Source organism: Lissotriton vulgaris, chromosome 6, assembly GCF_964263255.1.
Source record: "Lissotriton vulgaris chromosome 6, aLisVul1.2, whole genome shotgun sequence".
In the NCBI taxonomy this organism is placed as follows: Eukaryota; Metazoa; Chordata; class Amphibia; order Caudata; family Salamandridae; genus Lissotriton; species Lissotriton vulgaris.
The window spans coordinates 704727852-704748506 of record NC_141694.1 but is presented as its reverse complement, the minus strand read 5'-3'; the positions used below and the strand labels follow the sequence as shown (position 1 = coordinate 704748506).

Below are 20655 nucleotides of genomic sequence, written 5' to 3'. Positions count from 1 at the left end.
GTTATGGTATGTAGCTGCTTTATCGAGTAAAGAATTAAAGGCCACTGTATCTTCAGTGGGTGATGGCTTAGTTGGGTAAACTGCTGGTTCTGTAATGGGCAGAGTCCCCTCATTATCTGGTTCTCCTCCTGCACCCCATGGCTGTAGGTTGGGGTCTCCAGTTGGGTTTTGTGGATAACCAAACTCCACTTCTGCATCCTGATCTTCATCTGGGTTGAAGTCAGGTGATGTTGTGGTATATGGGGTTGTAGGCATGGCTGGATTGATAGGTTCAAACCTTCAACTCTTGGCGAACCACCAGCATTACCCTTACCTCGGAGGCGACTGGATTAGCTTTGGAAGCAGCCTGGTCTCTGCTTGATTAACCCAGCATTTTCACCACAGCTAGCGGTACCCGCTGCGCGGGTCCCGCGTCGCGAGGGAGGCGACAGGGAAACTTCTTGTTGAACCTTTGGGCGTGGAGCAATCTGAAGCTCCAAGACACTGCAGGGCTGCGAGCAGGCGGGGAGGCGCAGGACTACCTGTCCCAGAAGCGCCCGCCCGAACTCACAACACCTGGCCAGCTCTCCCTGCAGGCTACTCCCCCTTTTCACCGACGGAAAAGCAAGCGGCACCGGACTACTGGTGGGACTCTTGGCGAACCACCAGCATTACCCTTACCTCGGAGGCGACTGGATTAGCTTTGGAAGCAGCCTGGTCTCTGCTTGATTAACCCAGCATTTTCACCACAGCTAGCGGTACCCGCTGCGCGGGTCCCGCGTCGCGAGGGAGGCGACAGGGAAACTTCTTGTTGAACCTTTGGGCGTGGAGCAATCTGAAGCTCCAAGACACTGCAGGGCTGCGAGCAGGCGGGGAGGCGCAGGACTACCTGTCCCAGGAGCGCCCGCCCGCCCTAACTCACAACACCTGGCCAGCTCTTCCTGCAGGCTCCTCCCCCTTTACGTTAGCCATTCAATAACATCCAGGGCAAACCCGCTGCGCGGGAGCAGCCCGGGACAAGGGCGGGACCGTCTGTGGCTGTCCGGGGCCGGTAGAGGCCGGGCCAGGCTACCCCCCTAATATCTTCCCATTTTGTTTTTTGTAGTACTTGGTATCCACCAGCTGATGTTTTCTAAGTGTATTACCTGGCCAATGTTACTGTAGTGGCCACATTGTTGGAAGAACTAATTTGATTTGATTGTAGATTGTCGTTTGCACATTGTGTTTAGAGCCAGTTCTGTCTGTGTACGGTTAAAAAATGACCTTACGGTCAGGTAAAGAAAGGCAAGTCCAGGTTTCCACCTCCAATGGCACTTTTACAGGTACGATCGATCAATTTTTTAAACGCACCACCACTATATTGGAGAAGGAAATAGCTCTTGCCGAAAAACGCCTTTCGCTTGACCTAATCACAGGCAAGCGATCTTCACTTGGTAAAATTAATGAGGCTGTCTCTCCTGTCCCACTTTCTTTGCTGAACGAAGATAGCTCTGATGTTAATGTAGACTCAGTGACAGTATCTGCTTCTGCGAGTCAAACATTGGATTTAGAGGGGGTTAGCAAGGATAGTGCACTTGACACGGCCCATGATAATATGGTGAATGGTGGGACTATTTACCACGACCTGTCTGGTGAGGAAACAGGTCTCTCAGACTCCCCAAATCTTACCTTAAGTACTGAGCGAGCAAATTCATCTATCCACTCGCAATACCCACTCATTCACAATCCTGGGAAACGTAAAAGGGTAGACTCGCACGATCTAGGGGAACACACCTTTATATCCCCCACACAGATACCCACTTCTATGGCAGTGGTTCAACCTGAGGAACATAATACCACAGTCAACATTGTAGAAGGAATACTTTTGGCTAAAATAGAGTTATTAATTAAATCATTACTCTTACCGCTATTTGAAAGGACCAGATTATTAAACACAAAAATTGACTCTTTAGATACGCTGGTAAAAGACAATATAGCGACAACTAATAGAATTTATGCCACCTTAGCCTCTAAAGGTATAGCCCCAACAGCCCCGACTCTTCCGAAGACTACCATTGTGAATAATAAAGCTGGGGGTAACAGTTTGAAAACTGTACCATCTATCACAAAAGTACCGCAGCAAAAACCCGTTCCTGTCAAAGAAGAAATCTATTACCGAGAGTATACCCCAGCAAAAGGTCACGGAAGTCTCTACAACGCATCCCCCGGCTAAGAAACACCCAATCCCTACCAGTCATCATGACCAAAGTACACGGCCCAGGATTAAATCTGTCCCAAGAAAACAATGTGTGAACCTCCCCCCTGAGTCACTGCCTTATACCATCATCTTAACTGGTGTGGCTCCCCTTGGAGATGGTAAGAGAGAAACACATAAGGATCTTTACAACAAGGTAACATTCTGGCTGAATAAAAATCGCCCACTCCCTCCAAACTCGAATATGGAAATTCTTAATGTTAGAAGGGTGGACTGGGTAGGTTACAGCAAAAAAGATCTTGAGGGGGATTGTGTGGTAATCGGTTTTAGAGAGCCATGGGTTACTGAATACATTAGTAGGGAACCAAGATATGGTAGAGTTGGGGACGTACAGACTCTATCCCTGCATTATTTTTATCCCGCACTATATTCTAATAGAGCCCAAACACCGTTCCATCACTTTAGAAGGGAAAGACCTAGAGGAAGATTTCACTTTGAAACACCTATCTACCCACTGTTTCAGCCCCACCTTTCGATCCGGTTTGCCCCCTTATCTGGTCTGGAAGGTGTGGACTGACTTGATAATGAGCCTTCGGTATCTGGGTTGACTGGAGCCGCAGTGAATTGTTCCCCCAACAATCCTATATCTATTATGGATGGGACTGTACCAGAGTATAGGGAAAGCACCCAGGGGGGGATAGGAAGGGGTGAACCCTCAAATCACACTCCTAGACCATTGATCTTTGGGGGACTTGTGGATTCAGCTGTTAATTTGCTAAAGAAATCAACACATACCCTCACGGTCTTATCATGGAACATTGCGGGGCTAAAGGGGAAAACGTCAGAGGCTGAATGGGGGTCTTTTGTGGATTTACATGATGTAATTATACTACAGGAAAGTTGGTCAATTGATGCCATATATCGGGTTGGTTACCTTAATTTTTATAAACCAGCCTGTAAAGGTTTAAAAGGTCGCCCCTCTGGAGGCCTTGTTATTTGGATTAGACAATCCTTAGGCTTTAAAATCACAGACCTTCCTACTCCAAGTAACGACATATTAGTCTTGAAATTCACCAGTAAAAACAACCAAGATATCATCCTGATTAATATATACGCAAGAGGGCGGGAAGGTGGGAAGTCAATGAGAACGGTAGATGATTTAGATTCCCTACTGAATAACATTGACAGAGATAAATGTGTAATGGTGGCAAGGGGATTTCAATTGTTCATTCGAACCGATTCCTAATTTGGAAAATGGGGGATATGGGGAAGTTGATCAAATTTGGAACATTCCCCATTTATCTATTCCACCTGTCAAAAAAGTAACAGAGGCTGCTATGCAGTGGTTAGGTCTTTGCCTCGAATGGGATCTACGAGCAGCGAATGGGAGGACAAAATCAGATCAGATGGGAAATGCTACATTTGACAACTCCCTTTATTCTAGCCGTATTGATTATTTCTTAATTAGGATAGAGTTCTGGAACTTACTGGAGGATATGGAAATAGTCACAAGGCCAGAAAGTGATCATAATCCTCTAGTAATAAACCTATTAATAAATGGGAACTCGCATACAGACACTGTAACCAATTTTGCTACTGCCGAGGCTGTTCTTACGAACGACTGTAGAAGGGTACGCTGGGCTAGGTTTCAGGATAATCCCACCATTATTGATAAGGTTACAGAAGAGGTTTTAGAAGCTACGAATTTGATGGTGCCCATATTAAACGAAGGTACATCACTGGAACAAATTGGGATGATTCATGAGTCCCTTTTTAACAAAATTAAAAAAAAATTTATTGAACCAGTAAAAAGAAAAAATGGCCCAGCTCAAACAGGAGCGAAATGGTACAATAAGACTTGCCGCCTTGCCCATAGCTCCCTGATAGCTGCTATCAAATCTAAGTCAGCTACTGATATAAAACTAGAAAGGGTTAATTACAAGAAGGTGCTTAAAGAGGCAAAAACAAACTGGGATGAACAACGTTGGTTAGACTTATATAATGCAAGTACTTCTACTAACCAACAAAAATTCTGGGAGGTTGTAAAATGGGGAGGGACTGGGGACCAGCAAGTTCCTGTTAATTATGTCCCTGCAGAGAAATGGGTCAAGCATTACTCGGCACAGTTTAGTAACACGGAACGGATCTCCCTTAATATTAGGGAAGATACCAGTGTACCGACTGTGGTGCCCTCACTTGATCAGATTGTTTTTACAGAAATGGAAGCTATTAAAGCTTTAAAACAAGTGCAGAATGGAAAAGCTCCTGGAATGGACTGTGTCCCTGCGGACCTTTTTAAGTTTGCTCAAGCACACTGGGTCCCTTATATAACCATCTTAGCGAACGCTATAGCTAGAGGGGTTAGGATACCAGACTCGTGGAAAGGGGCGGAGATATTACCCGTGTATAAAAAAGGGGATAGAACTGATGCGGGAAACTATCGACCCATCAGCCTTATCGACGCCCTACAAAAGGTAATCGCCAGAAGGCTGCTAGGCAGAATCCAGCTCTGGATGACAGAAGTTGACATCCTGTCTCCCTTGCAGGCTGGTTTCAGGGCTAATATTAGCACAGTTGACCAAATTCTCAGATTTGTTATGATCTACTGGAAAACTGTGTTCTTGAGAGGAGGCACTATATTCGCAGCATTTGTGGATCTCAAATCTGCGTTTGATTTGGTCCCCAGAGGAAAGATGTGGGCAGCTTTAAGGAGGATGGGTGTTCCTACTGCCCTCCTAGAACTTACAATCAGGATGCATGAGGAAAATTTCGCCAGAGTTAGATGGGGTCGCCAGGGTCAGGTAACGGACTCCTTCCCTGTGACCCGTGGAGTGAGACAGGGCTGTGTCCTGGCCCCTACCCTATTCATACTTTTTATCAACCAGGTGGTCAAGTTCCTCTCAGCTACCCCGACAGATGCACCAACACTGGGTGGGACCAAATTTCCCCTTTTAATCTTCGCTGATGACACCCTAATTCTGGCTAAAACTCAGACGGGTCTTCAGGTGGCTATTAACAAATTTGTGGACTTTTGTAATGATAATGACCTCGAAATTAATATTTCTAAAACCAAGTTCATGGTCCTGACAAAAAATAAACCACTGAGGGGTCATGTAACGATGAATGGTCTAGCCTAGAACAGGTTGAGGTCATGACATACTTAGGTGTTACAATGGACTATAGGTTACGCTGGAAAGAACAAATAGCGGCACTTAGTTTGAAATTTGCTCGTTTATCTGGCTGCTTAGTGAAGGAGCAACGGTGTTCTTTGACCAAAAGAGTTTTACCTGCGCTTAAAATTTATAGCGCCAAAATTAGCTCGGCTATACTATACGGGGCTGACATATGGGGGAGTGTGGATTTGGCTGTCCTTGATAGGATTCAGAACAAATTCTTCCGCAATTTAGTCAGTCTCCCTCCATCAACGCCAGCACTACCACTTTTGCTGGATATGGGCTTTTATTCTGTTAAACATCAAGCCCAATATAGGATGGTGGCGTTATGGAGACGTATATGGTCCACCCCGGAACTTGCCATGTTTGCCCAGGAGATACAGGATGTTAAAGCACAACAAGGGGCAGGGGAAATACCCTGGTTTAAGTCTATTAAGAATATTCTTACTAGAATGGGCCTTCCTTTGCTTTGGTCCGAGCCGGGTTCCCACATCTTTCCATCTAAGAAAGATTTTAAACTTCTCTTCTGGTCCATGGTTAAAGAAGAACACGTTGTGCTTTCGGAGAAACCTAACCTGACAGGCTTGTTTTTGATTCATAAAGTAGTTCCACATACAGAGACCTATTGGGACATTATCCTAAAAAGTTTAGACAGGAAACTTTACCATCAATTTCGTATAGGTACTTTGCCTTTAAGGGATTTTACTAGTGGTTGGCAGAAGTCGGAGTCCACATCTTGTCCCTGTTGTTCTGAAAGCAAAGAATCAATAGGTCATTTTCTATTTGTATGTACTGCTTATCACGAACCACGCCTTAAGTGGTTGAAGCCAATATGTAATAGACTAAACACCCGGGCGAGCAGGGAAGCACTGATCATCTTGAGATTTAACACAGCCGAATGGTTATCCATAGGGCTGGCTAAATTCCTTGGGTGGGCCTGGTTAATTAGAACAAGGTATGTTCGTAGCACTTCAAGCTGAATAATTAAAACAGTCTGCTATAGCCTATTTATCATATTTGGGCAGTATTAATGTATTGTTTTTCTATATATACTTGTTTTAACCTTTTTATAGACGTCTTCTTACGAACATTTAATTGAGATTTTTAAACAAATTTTTCTTTCTTTGTCTGTTTAAAATTTTCACATTTCTGTTATATGTTTTGTATTATTATGCATGTCTTTTATGAAGAAAATTCGAAATAAAGACGTTAAAAAACTGAAACTGAAACTGATAGGTTCAAAAAGGATAGGAGAGGTAGCACAGTCTTGTTTCTTTTTGAGAGGTATTCTAGGAAAGTCAGCTATTGGTAGAGGCCTTTTCTTTTTTGTGTACACAGTCACTTTGCCAGTTGCTGGGTCAATGTACAGCTTTGACTGGTCCTCTGTGGAGGGGTCTGGGTGAATAAGCTCTTCCTCCACAGTCCTTGCCTTTGGTGCCGCAGCCCTTGGTTTGCCAGATTTTGGATCTGCAGATTTATTGGGTTCGACCGCTTTTGGTGGTTGGATGGCTTTTTGATGTTTCGACACCTTTTGTCGGCTGGATGTCTTTAGCTGGCTTCACCACCTTTGTCGGACCGAGCGGTTTGGTTGGTTCGACAGTCTCTTTAGGTGTTTTAGGAGTATGTTGTTTCGGCTCGATGCCTTTTTTCCGTTCGAGGGGTTTCGGCTCGACCGATTTGTTTTTGTCCACAGAAGGTTTCACTTTCGGTTCGACGTTAGTTTTGGGCGTTGGCCTTTTACTATTGTCAATAGTATTTTTCCTTTTGTCGATATTTGAAGCTGGTTTGCTCGATTCGACGTGCTTTGGTTTTGCGGTTGATTCGACGTGCTTCTGCTTTGGCGTCGGATCGACGTGTTTGGGCCGCGAGGTGGACTCGACGGCTTTTGGCCTCGAGCTCGACTCAACAGGTTTTGTCTTCGAGTTCGACTCGACTGTCTTTGGCTTCGAAGGTTGTGTTTGGACTACAGCCTTCGGCTCGAGGACCTTTTGCTTAACTACTTTTGGATCTACGACATTCGGTCAGAAGACTGTGTTGTCGACGAGTTTCGGTTTCAATGGAACCGGTGCCGTATGGCGGGTCTCAGAGAACTTCTCGAATAGGTTCTTAGCCGGGCGGTACGGCGGGGCTTTAAAACAAAAGTTTTGATCTTGGCTAAGGCCCACTGGCGATGCCTCGACCTGAGTCTCTGATATTGGTGTAGTGTCTATATGGGGCGGTGTACTCACGGTAGGCCCCTCGTCATCATCGGAGTCGTCTTCAACAGCTACGATGTCGTCTTGATTGTATTCCTCCAGATCGACGATATCTTCGTCCTCTTCGAAGTAATTTTCGGAGTTGTGCTCAGAGTATTGTTCTTCGTCTCGATCCGATTCTTCGGCGCTACCTAGCTCTTCCTCATCGTCGAAGATGTGGTCTGGTTCAGGCGCCGACCTCTGCATTTCTTGCCTTGCTGCCCGTCGATTCCGGATAGTCTTTTTCGACCGGAACTGGGCACAAGCTAGACAACTATCTTCCTTGTGATCTGGAGATAGGCATTTGTTGCACACGGGATGCTTATCAGTGTGCGGGAACTTAGAGTTGCACTGCGGGCAGTATTTAAATGGACTTCGTTCCATCGACAGTCAGTCCACGTGGTGTCGAGAAGGACTCACGGCCCGATTCGACGACAGGAGGTCAATAGATGTTACTGAAGTGTCTCGGCACCGAGCGCTAAACAATACCGATTTACGCTCTCACACGTGTATTAACTTATTCAATTTAACAAAGTATAAAAACCGCCATAAATCTCCACTCGTCTCTCACCAGGCTCTATACGAACTGGTTTAGACAGGAAGGGGACGACACACGACTACGGACGATTCTGGAACAGCGTTGGGTTGACGGTAAGCGGCCATGCAAATTTAGTTGATGCACCTGGGAGTTCCTTGGAGCCCCAAACCTGGGCAGGGTTGCTAATAGAACATTCGTCTTTCTAGGGTCTAGGTGTACATATATTTGACAGGGGGCAGGAAATGATAAATGCAATCCTGACTTTCTAACCCTGTTTAAGTACGGACAACTGTTTTACTATATTGCTCTCCTCGCCAAGGCTTAGCGCTTGGGTTTATGCTTTACGTGGGTCGTACACCTACTGAGTTGTTGTCACGCTCTCCAGTTCTATTTCGTCCAAGTATAATTGGTTACAATATTTTCATCACGTTAATAGTAATCGAGGAATGCCCATAAGCAACTATAACCCCTTTTCAACAAACAGGGGTGAGATGAGCCAATCTATGTAGAAGTCCCCGGCATAGTTACACACTGGGAACAGGGGAGGGGGCGAGCATCATAGCAAGCCCATACTAGCATTCGTGCCTTTCAATTGTCTGATACCTGGAATGCGGGAGCTAGACATTTAAGCCCCAGGAGTAGACAGCGAATATATTGAAATTGACGGTTTATTGGTGCCACAATGTTGCATGTTCTCAATACGACTCGCTTTTTTCATCCAGAATCTGCAGCTGGATTCGAATGAGTACGGACCACTGAACATTATACCATAAATCAAGATAAAACAAGAAAGGGGACATGCTGCTCGAAGCCACTGAATAAATGGCTACGGTAATACGTGCGTTAAAACATCTTTTTTCTCCGCCTGTTATCAGTTCGACATGACCATGGTCGACAATTCACATAGAGGTAATTGGACACTTCTTTCTCCGTATTATTTTTTTCAGCACATCCCTTGACTCGCTGTAATTCTTGAAAGTATTGATCCCATGGGATGTCTCATCATTTAACACACATCCGTTTTGTAAGTACAATGGTTTTAATAAACTTGTTTATATTATAAAATAAATGGCCAACGAATGACATTGGGTATCCATCTAGCGGGAACATGTACTTCATAAAATTATCCTCCCCTTTGTTAACTTTAGAGGGTCAAATCCAGTAATACACGTAGAGGCTAAATGATTCTCGGCTATAAGAATAGACTTGCAAGACTCACAAGTGTGATATTTACAATTTTCTTATTTTAAATCTAAAGCCTACGGATGACATTAGGCTTTCTTCCAACGGTGTGACATACGTCTTTTAAGAGTAGGGATTGCATTTTTAGAATTTTTCTGCTAACAGATCTCCCCAATGGTTGCTTAATGGTTTGGTGTTCAAATCATAATCAATCGAGTTTTTCGTTAGTATAGATTCTATGGACAATATCTTGAATGATTTCTGTTTGTATAATACTTTCGCATATAACTTGTGTTAATAGCTTTCAAACTACATATGAATGCTAGTTCCAGGAACCGTAGGTCCCCTATCGAATTGTAACAGAATATCTTGCTGTAAGTATACTTAGCACTTGGCATTACTTGATGCACACCTTCGCAGTTATAGTTGGTCCAGTGCTCATCATTACTTCTATTTTCGCTTCCGTCAGATTTATTGAATCATACGAAACACTTGACGTTTTTGAACCAGTGATCCAGCGACCACACACGATTTGGCCATAGAAGTCGCAACTGGACTTCTCCAAAACAACATCGTCGCGCTTAAGGAGCTTCCACTACTTATCTTGGTAGGTCTCTATTCGGCGCACTGATTGCTCAGGACATGCTGACTTACAGGTGTGGGTTTTCCATGAACTATTTCTGATTCACATGTGTTGGTTTTTTCGATAACTATTTCTCTTTCACTATCTTTGTTACATCCTCTTCCTCATATATTTCTTAGGATTCTTGCTTCCCTTAGAAATATGTGTTTTGTAACTCCAGTAGATATGTTTCCTGTTTTCCAATTATTAGCAATACCGAACTGCTAAGCAACTACTTAGAAGTTATGACCTGATTGTAATATTACCTCTCCAATTCAGTATGCTTAAGGCCAATTTGGTTATTCTGTCTAGAAGATTATAGTGTCCATTTGATGAACTACATGATAGAACATGAAAATTGTACATAATCGCTTTTTGTTTTTTTTTCCTTTCCCTGTTTGATTGCCAATACTAACTTTAACCTGATGTTCCAAATATATTCTAGTACCTTGTAGAAAACATGTCTATGACATGTTGACACTGACATGCGTTTGTTTTTAATTATGTAATAATTTGTAGCTCGGCTGAGTATGCAAATACTTTACATTTTTAATAATGAATCATTATGTATTTTGTCTTGTTGTAATACAGCCCTGAAGAAGTCCCCGTAGGGACGAAACACGTAGGCTGTGTCCTTTAACATTTGGAATGAATAAAGAAAAATCTTTTTTGAGAAAAAAATTGTCCGGTTTCATATGAAAAATTTCTTTTGAATATATCTTGTGTGCAAACTAGAAGACCTTAGTTTTCACATGTCCTTGTTGTGGTGCACCTTTGCTTAAATTTACGTTTCGTATCTCAAAGTTCTATATAGAACTGCCATTGTGATGGTGGGTGGTTGTCAGTGTGCACACTACTCCCTCGGTGATATTTAGAAGGGAAATATTAATTGGGCTATTGTGGTCAGGTGCTTCTTAAAGAAAGGTTCCACCATCCAACTTGCTTCTTAATACCGACGGAACCGAAGGCCTTTTGGCCTTAACAGAAGTTAGTTAATTCCGAACTTGGAGTGAAGGAAAGTACATCCGAACCCAATGGCGGAAAAAAACAATCTGAGGATGGAGAGGATGCCCATGCGCACTGTAGTCCAAGGGAGGAGCCACATATCTCGTGATACTTCGAAGACTCTTCCAGGACAACAACATGCAATCATCCGGACCCAACACTAGGCGGCGATCTATGCACAGATATGAATTCAGCAGCCCACATGCCTCAAACGCGTCTCTCATACGAGGAGTTCTGTTGATCATGTCGTCGAACGACCCTGAAACCTGTACCCATTGGAGACTGAGTTCCTCTTGCAAGGGTCTCATTCTGAGATGACAGTTGGGTATCAGAGGGATGCAGGATCAGGAGGATATCATCCCTAGGAAAGATTTGAACATTCAAACAGAAACGCACTCTTTTTGTAGTAGTAAGGAAGCAGTCTTGTAAATTTTTATCTGCCTTTCTTTTGAAACGAAAGCCTGAGTGAGTTGAGTGTCTAATGTGGCCCCCAAGAAAGACTTTCTTCGAGACAGAGTTAGATGAGATTTCTCAAAATTGACTGAGCGACCCAGGGACTGGAATAGTGACAGGCATTTTCGAACATGCGCTTTTGCTGTTTCTAGAGAATTGGCCTTGATAAGGCAGTTGTCCAAGTATGAAAAAATTTAAATACCTTCCAAATGAAGATTAACTGCCACTGGAGCTAATATCTTCGTGAAAACTCGGGGATCTGAACGGAGTCCAAATGGGAGAACTTTGAATTGAAAGTCCTTGCCAGCCACTCTGAACCTTAAGAATTTCCTGTGCCTGGGAAGGATGGGCACATGGAAATAAGCATCCTGAAGGTCGAGGGTTGCCATGTGATCCCCTCCGAGAGAAACTGGAGGATTTCTTGAAGTGTTAACATCCGGAAGGACAATTTTTTGAGGTATTTGTTGAGGGCACGCAGGTGGAGGATAGGACGCCATTCCCCCGACTTCTTTCGTATGAGGAAAAATCTCTAATAGAAACCTCTTCCTCTTTGCAATTGAGGTACTTTTTCGATCGCTCCTTTCCGAATCATTACATATATTTAGGAGAACAGCTCCTTGAGATGAGCTGGTGATGGACCTTTGGGGGGAGAATTTGGAGGGGTTTTGACAAATTCCAGAGCGTGGCCCCTGGCTACTACATCTAGGAAAGAAAAACATATTAAACAAGGGTCTCAGGGGAAGGATTTTCAAAGACCGGAAGGATTTTTAAAGACCTGGTGGTATCAAACCCACACTAGCAATATATAACAACAAAGAAGATACCACTGGTCTATTAGTGCGGAAACATATGTGTGAGGGACATGTCGGTACCCCCGGCGAATCCTAAGCCGAAGTCCCCTTCGGCTTAGGATTCGCTGGGGGTCCGACGGAGAGAGCGGAGCCTCATCACCTGAGCATTTGCCAAGCAGGTGAGGCATACTCCCACGAAAGTTTGGGAAAGAATCCTTTGAGAACTTACTTCCTACACACCGGATACTCGTGTATGGTAGGATGTATTGTATCCATTACTATATGCTTATATAATCATTTTTTCACTTTAATATATATTGTTTTGCAGTAGTGTACCTTTGCGGTCCTGACTAAAGCCAGTGGGGTAGCACTTCCCATTATGGCTGAAATATGTAGACCCTTTTTGTCCAACTGATAACAGTTATTATTTCAAACTGTTTACACCTGTTTTAACCGTTGACACCAGGATGTCTTCCTAATACATTTATCCTCAATATCATGGTAGTCAATTTTAAATCACTTTTTCCTTCTTTTTCACATTGGCTTTTTCACTGCAAAACCAGAAGCTCAACACAAAACACGTACTACATGGTATGATCCATCACTGGTGGTTTATGATCAAGGCAACACACGATCACATGAGGCGAGTTGCCTGTATATAGGCCACTTTCTATTCAAATCCAAGATGATGAAGCTCTGCCATTGGGTGGGCTGATGGGATTCACTTCATGGTTTTCTGTGACACAATCAGACCTACCACAGACATGTCTCTCACTCATATGTTTCCGCACTAATAGACCAGTGGTATCTTCTTTGTTGTACTACATCCAGGACCCATCTGTCCGTAATAACTTTTAACCAATTCGATCAGATATTCTTCCTCCAATTTTCGACTTTGGAATGGGTAGAGATGGAGGCAGGTTGTCCATCTCATTTATTTTTGGAGGTCTCCCGTCCCCGATAAGAAGACTTCCTCCTTGCTTGAGAATATCTGTTTCCTCGCTGACCGTACGTTTGTTGTCTGTAGGGTTGGTATATTTGGTTAACTTGTGTGGTTTGATACGAACGTTGCTGAGAGTATCCTCCTCTACTGGAAAAATTGCCCTGTCCTTTTGCACCACGAAAGGACGATTTACGAAATTGTAGTCTCCCCAGCGACCTTGCCGTCTGTGTCCTTTTTTATGGTCTGCAAGGCTTCATCAACATGCTGACCAAAGAGAAACTCCCAGTCATAAGGTAGGTCTATGATTTTAGCTTGAACCTCTTGGCGAAAGGATGTTGATTTCAGCCAACCTTGCCTTCTCAGCACTGCTGCACCCGCCAACTGCCTGAAACCAGTCGCTGCCACATCTACTGCTGCATCAATCATTTCTGCTGAGGTACATTCCCCTTCATGTAGTATTTTCTTGGCTTCAGATCTGTCAGGTTCCGGAAGCTTCTCAATATATGGAGATATATCCGACCACATCTGTCTATCAGATCTCCCTAATATCGCTAGGAAGTTCGCAGCGCGGACAGTAATTGCAGCTATAGTTGAAACATTTTTGCCAATGGAGTCCAGACGTCTACCGTCCCTGTCCGGTGGAGCGGTTATCTGCGAAGATGGATTCCTGGGTCGTCTCTGAGCTGCTTGGGTGACGACTGAGTCCGTCTTTGACTGTCCGATAAGGCATGCTGGTGAAGTGAGAGGTGCCTTGTATTTTTTATCTATCTAGGTAACACTGCAGGGAGAGAATTCGGCGTAGACATTAGCTTTAGACGAGCTTTCCAAATAAAGTCAATTATAGGTATTGTCTTAACCTATCTCTGAGGTTGATCCTTAAAATCATACAGGAAACAGTCATCCTGTTTTGTTTCCATGGAAATTAAAAATCTTTTTGCCGCTCTTTCCATTAGAAGATGGAATCCTCCGATATCTACAGGCGGAGAATCCGCAGCAGGTGGACCAGTCGGAGAAGGGGTCTGAGTTAGATATTCGTCCCACTCCGACGGCACTGACTTATCATCCACTTCTCCCTCTTCTCTTTCTTCCTCAGAGGTGTCATCCTCCTGTGTATGGTGAGATGGCATTGGAGAAGGAGGGACTGCAGCCCGTATTTCTGACACTGGTAATGGAGAAGAGTGCCTTGGAGGTCTAAACGCTGCCGTAGAGGCTTGAGGCATAGGCGTTGAAAGGTGAGATTCACCTGACTACTATGGTGGAACCGGCGATAGTAGTCGTTCAACATATATTGTAAGTTGTTGAGAAGATCTAAAGGCATCTGTGCCTTAGGTACCGAGGTAGGAGCCAGACTTGTAGGCTCAAGGAACTGTTCCTCTTCTTCTTGATCTTCATCTTGGTATTTTATAAGCAGCTCAGATAGACTCCTAGCTGCACGAAACCTCTCATCCTCCTCAGATTGTTCCTCATCCTCTTCGGAGTCTAATAGTTGTTTAGGCAACTTATATGGGGAAAGAACCGCCAAGGAGGAGCCCCGTCTTTCCAATAAGGAAGAGGTCGTAGACGGCGAAGCTAAAGAGACTGCAGACGGCGCAGCAGACCACACTTGTAGCTCCTTACAGGATGAGAGAGGAGGCGTTGACGGTACAACCGTCGCCGTCGACAGAGAAGGTGTAGAGCCAGTGGTCAGTAATTTTTGTCGACTTAGACGATGTTTTCGACGACGACGATGTAATCATCGTCGACGACTTCTTCGTCGACAGGAAGGTGGTCTTCGTCGACGAGGAACCCGTTGACGGGATGGCTTTCGTTGACGAATGCTTAGACGACGATACGCTCGTCGGTGGGAGTTTGATAACCTTCGATGGAGATGCCTTTTTGGAGGTAGAAGCCGAAGGCACTCCAGAATCCTTGGAGGATTGGGCTCTTCTCAACACCTTTGCCCCAGGAGAAGTTATTTCTACCTTAGCCTTCCTCTTTCCAGAGGACATAGTTGACCCCGAGGCTATACTTCCTACCTCAGAAAGGGGGTTATCCTGGTCCTTGATCTTCTGGCGCCACAGGAGAAGACGACCCTCCCTGTCTGAGGGACTTCTGAGGGAGGGTCATCTGAGGAAAGGTCCTGCAGATCCTACACTCTCTTACCTCATGGTCTGGATACAGACAATAAATACATTTCTTGTGGGGATCTTCCTTAAAAAGACTAAGCTTTCCACAAGATTCACAAGGCCTGAAGAGGGATTAAGAAGATGACATCTTTAAGAAGGAAAAAACCAACCAAAGTTGTGAAGTACTGAGCAGAGCTCAGGGAGACTCACGACGTGTGGTAGAAAATCTGAGAGCCTGAGCCTCTGGGGAGAACATTCTGGTGGGTGCTGGCGCCTGATTGGTGGCAGTTTGGTCTATACATAATAGTCATGAGTGTGGACGTTTTTGCTACTGAAGCTTAGGGCTAGTTTACTTCCTGGTTGGTTATTACCAAGGTTTTTTGGTTATTACATGCATATTATTGCTTTTTTATGTACCGTGGGACTCCCACTCAGACGACGGGGAATGATTCAGGCATGTGAATCTATGAAAGACACCCCAATACTGGAGAATCAGGGTTGTCATGTTCAGTGGTTGCCAAAGACTACATACACCACTGTAGATTACAGGGGGGGTGGTAGTGGCACTGTAGAGCTAGCTGGTGTAACGGGTGACATATCCTGTGGGGGTGTCGGGAAGCGTTTGGGACACCAAGCCATCAGTTTTGGTCATCCAAAACATACAGGTCCTGGGGGACTCCTATGAACTACACAACAGAGCCACCCCAATTCTGATAGCCCCACAACACAAGCCATGGGGACTCGTACATGGATGTAATCCACAGTGATGTGTATCAAAAGGTTAGCCCAGGCCCTCAGCCCAACTCATTATGATTCTCTTATCATTCCCAACTCCTTTCTAAGATGTGCCCAAGTCCATATTCCTTCAGCTAGCCATGGGTCTCCCAAATGGAACCCAGAATATTCCATGTATAGTACAATTCAAAGGCACACATACACCCAACACATGCATATAACACACACACACACTGCACCGCACCACATCCTTCATGCATTGTGCGATTCACAGGCACACAAACACTGCACACGTACATCAAAAACTTTCTACGCAGCAATACAGAACTAACTAATGCAGGCCAAGGTTGAGTTAAGCACACAGAGGCAGAACTTCAAATGGGTGAGCCAGTAAGACTCACTCCAGTGACCCAGGTAAAAATAGTCTCTTCACGGTATGCGGACACCACTGCGCTCGTGCTGTTTAACTCCTGGTTAAAGCAGTAGCCTTTCACCTCTTTGGGCTCCTATCCCAGTCCAAAAAGACTGCAACACGTGCGACAGGCGTATGTATAGCTATCACCATTATGGTTGTCATTATTTTATACAAAAATACTATCCCACATGCTGTTTACAATTACACCCAATGGGAACACTGTGCAACACCACCAAAAGGTAGTTCAAAAACATTTGTAAAAAAATGCGCACATTTTTCTGGTTTTGACCCATCAGACACAGCCTCTTATTACTATAGGCCTGCACCTTAACCTGCAAAGAAGAATATGCTCACAAACACCAAGTTGATTTACTCTTCTTCCTTTATTTCCCAACAGTCTATACAGGGTTTCGACTTTTGGAAGGACAAAATAGACAAAAAAAATCCATCCGGGGAACAAAAGATTGGCAGGTTCAGGGAAAGGAAACGTTACTTAGAGCATGCCTCATTGCACATCAAATGATTTTCCTGAATAAAAAAGTGCAACAAACTTCCTGTAATGGTTTAGCTAAGGCAAAAGATTTGAACATACCTCACATTCCCACACTTGCACGCTTTGAACATTGGCAACAATACACAATGTACAGTGAGGACACATTAGATGCCATGCTCCACAATGGATCATACAATACTTCAGACCCCGATCAGCTGGGTTGGTTGCTTTTGCCTCTAGACACAAATAAATGTCAGTCTAGAGTCCTAGGTAACACGGGAGGGTGTAAGATCAACAGGCCCGACTAACGCTATGTACAAACAGAACACGCAGGGGTGGTGACATCATAAAGTGTTGGGAAGTTATGCCTACATTAGCTAAAGATCTCAACACTTTCCCAGATTAAACAACACTTGTCCCTTCTTTCTGATGACCTGGATCTCAGGGATTTTTTACTAGGTCCCAGAAACCCATGTCAAAAGGGCTTCTTGTATGGAATATACAACGAGCCATAGAAGATTTCTCAGCAGGAAGATTAAGAGAGATTGCGTGAGATCAACAAGCTAAATATGGAAAAGGCTTTGGCTGTGGTTAACAAAGGAATGACCACTTTATCATCCAGAATGTATTCACTGGGCAACAGTCGGTCTTCTGCAATTGACATAATACAGCAGTAGATGTCTATTTTACAACATGGGCAGTTACGTTCCATAGTAATGCTGAGCTGGATGTTGCAAACACTACATTCTGGCCACGTGCCGTGGCATTACATCAACACTACCATTCTCTTTTCTGAAGACGATCTGACAGAAAGACGTATTACTATGGAATACAGAGATGCGAAATACACCATACCATGTTGCACATTGAAAAATTATGATCTGTGTTCACCCATGACAACATAAATCTGCATCAGAGATCAAGGTATTATTACAGTTCAGGCACTTAACCCCTTCCACGCTGATGACGAGCTGGGCTCGTCATGGCGTAGCCTCCTCGCACGCTGATGACGAGCCCAGCTCGTCACGTAAAGTGCGATTTACAAAAACTCAGCGCAGGAGCGGAATTCCGCTAGCGCGCATGGAGTTAAGGCAGGGCACGTCCATCACCATGCAACTGACTTTACTGTCCTAATACACCCATAACAAAAACTAAAATAAATTCAACAAGCTTGTGAATGATAAACATCAAATCATAAATGTGTTGGGCACAACAAATAAAGTTTACAAAAAAAAAGTACTGCCATCTTGGTATGGTGCTGTGCATAGTGTAACATGGTTTAAAGTTCAAACATGGCCAGCACGTTTAGAAGCAGTGTGCCAGGTCTCTTTGAAAAGAGAAAAAAATTATAATACACCATATGCAATATAATTTGATGCTGGCTGCCCAATAAACATCACACTGGACAGTGATCTCACAACTGTGCACAGTATTTTATTGTGAACCATTTCAAGGTGGCCAACATGCTACTTCTAAATAAGACAGTCACCTTGGAAAGGTAAAACATTGTTAAACTATGGAGTATATAATTCAAAGATGGCAGAGTGGTTTAAAAGCACATGCAGGGTGGTTTGCGGAGCATTGCAGTTCCAAATTAGTGATAATCAGCTTTTGGTCACGGTTGTCTGGGGAGATACAGTGCACTCAAGAAAAAGCAAATGAAGTGAAGAAATGAAAGAGGACCATTAAAGTAGACAATGGGACACTAAGGGACTCACGCCCAACCCTAACACTAAAGCACACTCATTTTCAGACAGATGTGCACAGGTCAAATGCCATGACTCACAAGGCAATACAGCAAATGGCTGAAGTGGACTGACCCACTAACCAATGCACAATCATCTACACCCAGGATTTGCCTGCTATTGTATGACGAGTTTTCATTTAATCAAACACCCATAAACAGGCTTTAACACAATGTAACTCAAACCGTCCTTGAAATTGACTTGAACAAATACTTTTCACCATAAACAGGAAAAATGTAAATTGATACTTGTATAGCGCACTACTCACCCGCAAGGGTCTCAAGGCGCTTGTACGAATACCGCTGTGGAACCCATCTGGCTTTCCCTGTGAGGCGTCCACTCCTGGGCACCCCCAAGATGGAGGCCATGCATCCATAGCGTTGTGGGGGAGGACTACTGCCTTTTTTTGTATAAGGAACAGATCAGACTTATGGCATCCAACAACTTTCCCTAATGAACCAATCATGCCTAAAGCCTTTATCATTAGCATGTCACCATAACCAACTCAGACTTTCTTTATTGAGCACAAGCTTTCCTGCCCGCTTCTGGCATGTAGTCATAACATTACAACTCTGTACCTAATTACATTTGACAAAACAATATATAGCCCTCTCATAAGAGGGCCTAACAAGGAGTATCACAATGCAAATTGTCTATCCACCTCTGCTTCCCACTCATTTGTCAGATGGGTAATCAAAACCCTTCCCTAAAACGGTAATCCCCGAGACCCCATGCAGCAAAATAACAGCCTATAGGCTTTAACTCGGCGTAGTAATAATAATATGCCCATAAAGATCGATTCACTTAAACACAATGAAAAAAAATTCAGGCATACAGCTAGCTTTTGTCGTTACTTTTAATAACCAGATCAGATCTGTGGATCAGAAATATTTTTTCCAGTGAATCATTCAAGCCTACAGCTGCTATTATTGGCTTTTCACCAAACACAACAAAGAACTTCACAGAAGAGGATAAGCGTTTCCACGAAGCAACCATTCGTAATACAGGCCTAAAATTACAATCTAAGATTGGGCAAAACAATTTACAAACCTTTTCCAAGAGAAGCGAAAAAAGATTAGCACAGTGCAACTCTTTTACATCCAGGCTTTGTCAGGGAGTAACCAATAGACAAGCATTTGCAATGCAATAGGTCTCGCATTTGCAAGAGTTTGAGCCAATGGAACTGTAAATGAGAATGCCTTTTATTTATGTGTTTGTTTTTAAAACAAACAGAAGGCATCGTCATTGAGGATGCAAATAGCTTAAATTCTCGTAAATGTGAGACCTATTGCATAGCAAATGCTAGTTTGTGAAAGAGCCCCATGCTGCACTTTAACTTTAAAGAAAGGGGCATGGCCGACATTAGAAGCGGCTTGTCTAAAGCAAGGTGCGCGACCACCATTACAGTGAAAACGCAGTATGGGGCGCTTTTACAAAAAAGCATTTGTTAAGCAGCATAGTGTGTGCAAAAGGGCTGCGCTGTGCAGGGATCGTTTTTCAAAGATAAAGTGCTGTCAGGAAAACAGGGTGGGTTAGGGAGAGCCAGTTACGTCTGCAACAGCAGCTAGAATAAAGACATAAAAAAAAAACAAAGCTCACAGATAAAACATACCATGTAACAACACAAGTAAAAAGTCCAGTCCTCATGGGAGGTTACAAATGGAGATCTGGTGGTACTAAGGAGGGACTACTAAGCCTATTAATGAATCAAAAGGAACCATTTAGAAAGGACAGTAACAGGAACCAATTGAAAAGATGGTCGGAAAAAGGGTGGACATTAAGTCCATACCTGATTAAAGCATGCCTCGCAGAGCAGCGCATGCGCTGTCCACGCTCGACCTAAAAAGCAGTTACCCAGTAGAGTAATCCGAGAAGCAATCCAACAAAATATTTGTTTACAAGTTTTATCACAGTGTACTATTAACTGTTACTTAAAGCCCTACTGGTTTTAACATATGTTACAAATATTGAGTTAGGCCTAATACCTTGTCATAACTTTTCATGATTAATAAATCAGACCTATGGCATTTGACATACGTTTTATCACC

The 20655-nt window shown here is 43.8% G+C and overlaps 1 protein-coding gene across 1 annotated transcript in view; it reads right to left on the bottom strand.

Annotated features, from left to right (window-relative positions):
* Positions 1-20655, bottom strand: part of SEC63 (SEC63 protein translocation regulator) — a 611233-nt gene that overhangs the window by 470289 nt on the left and 120289 nt on the right. The gene's annotated exons all lie outside the window — the stretch shown is intronic.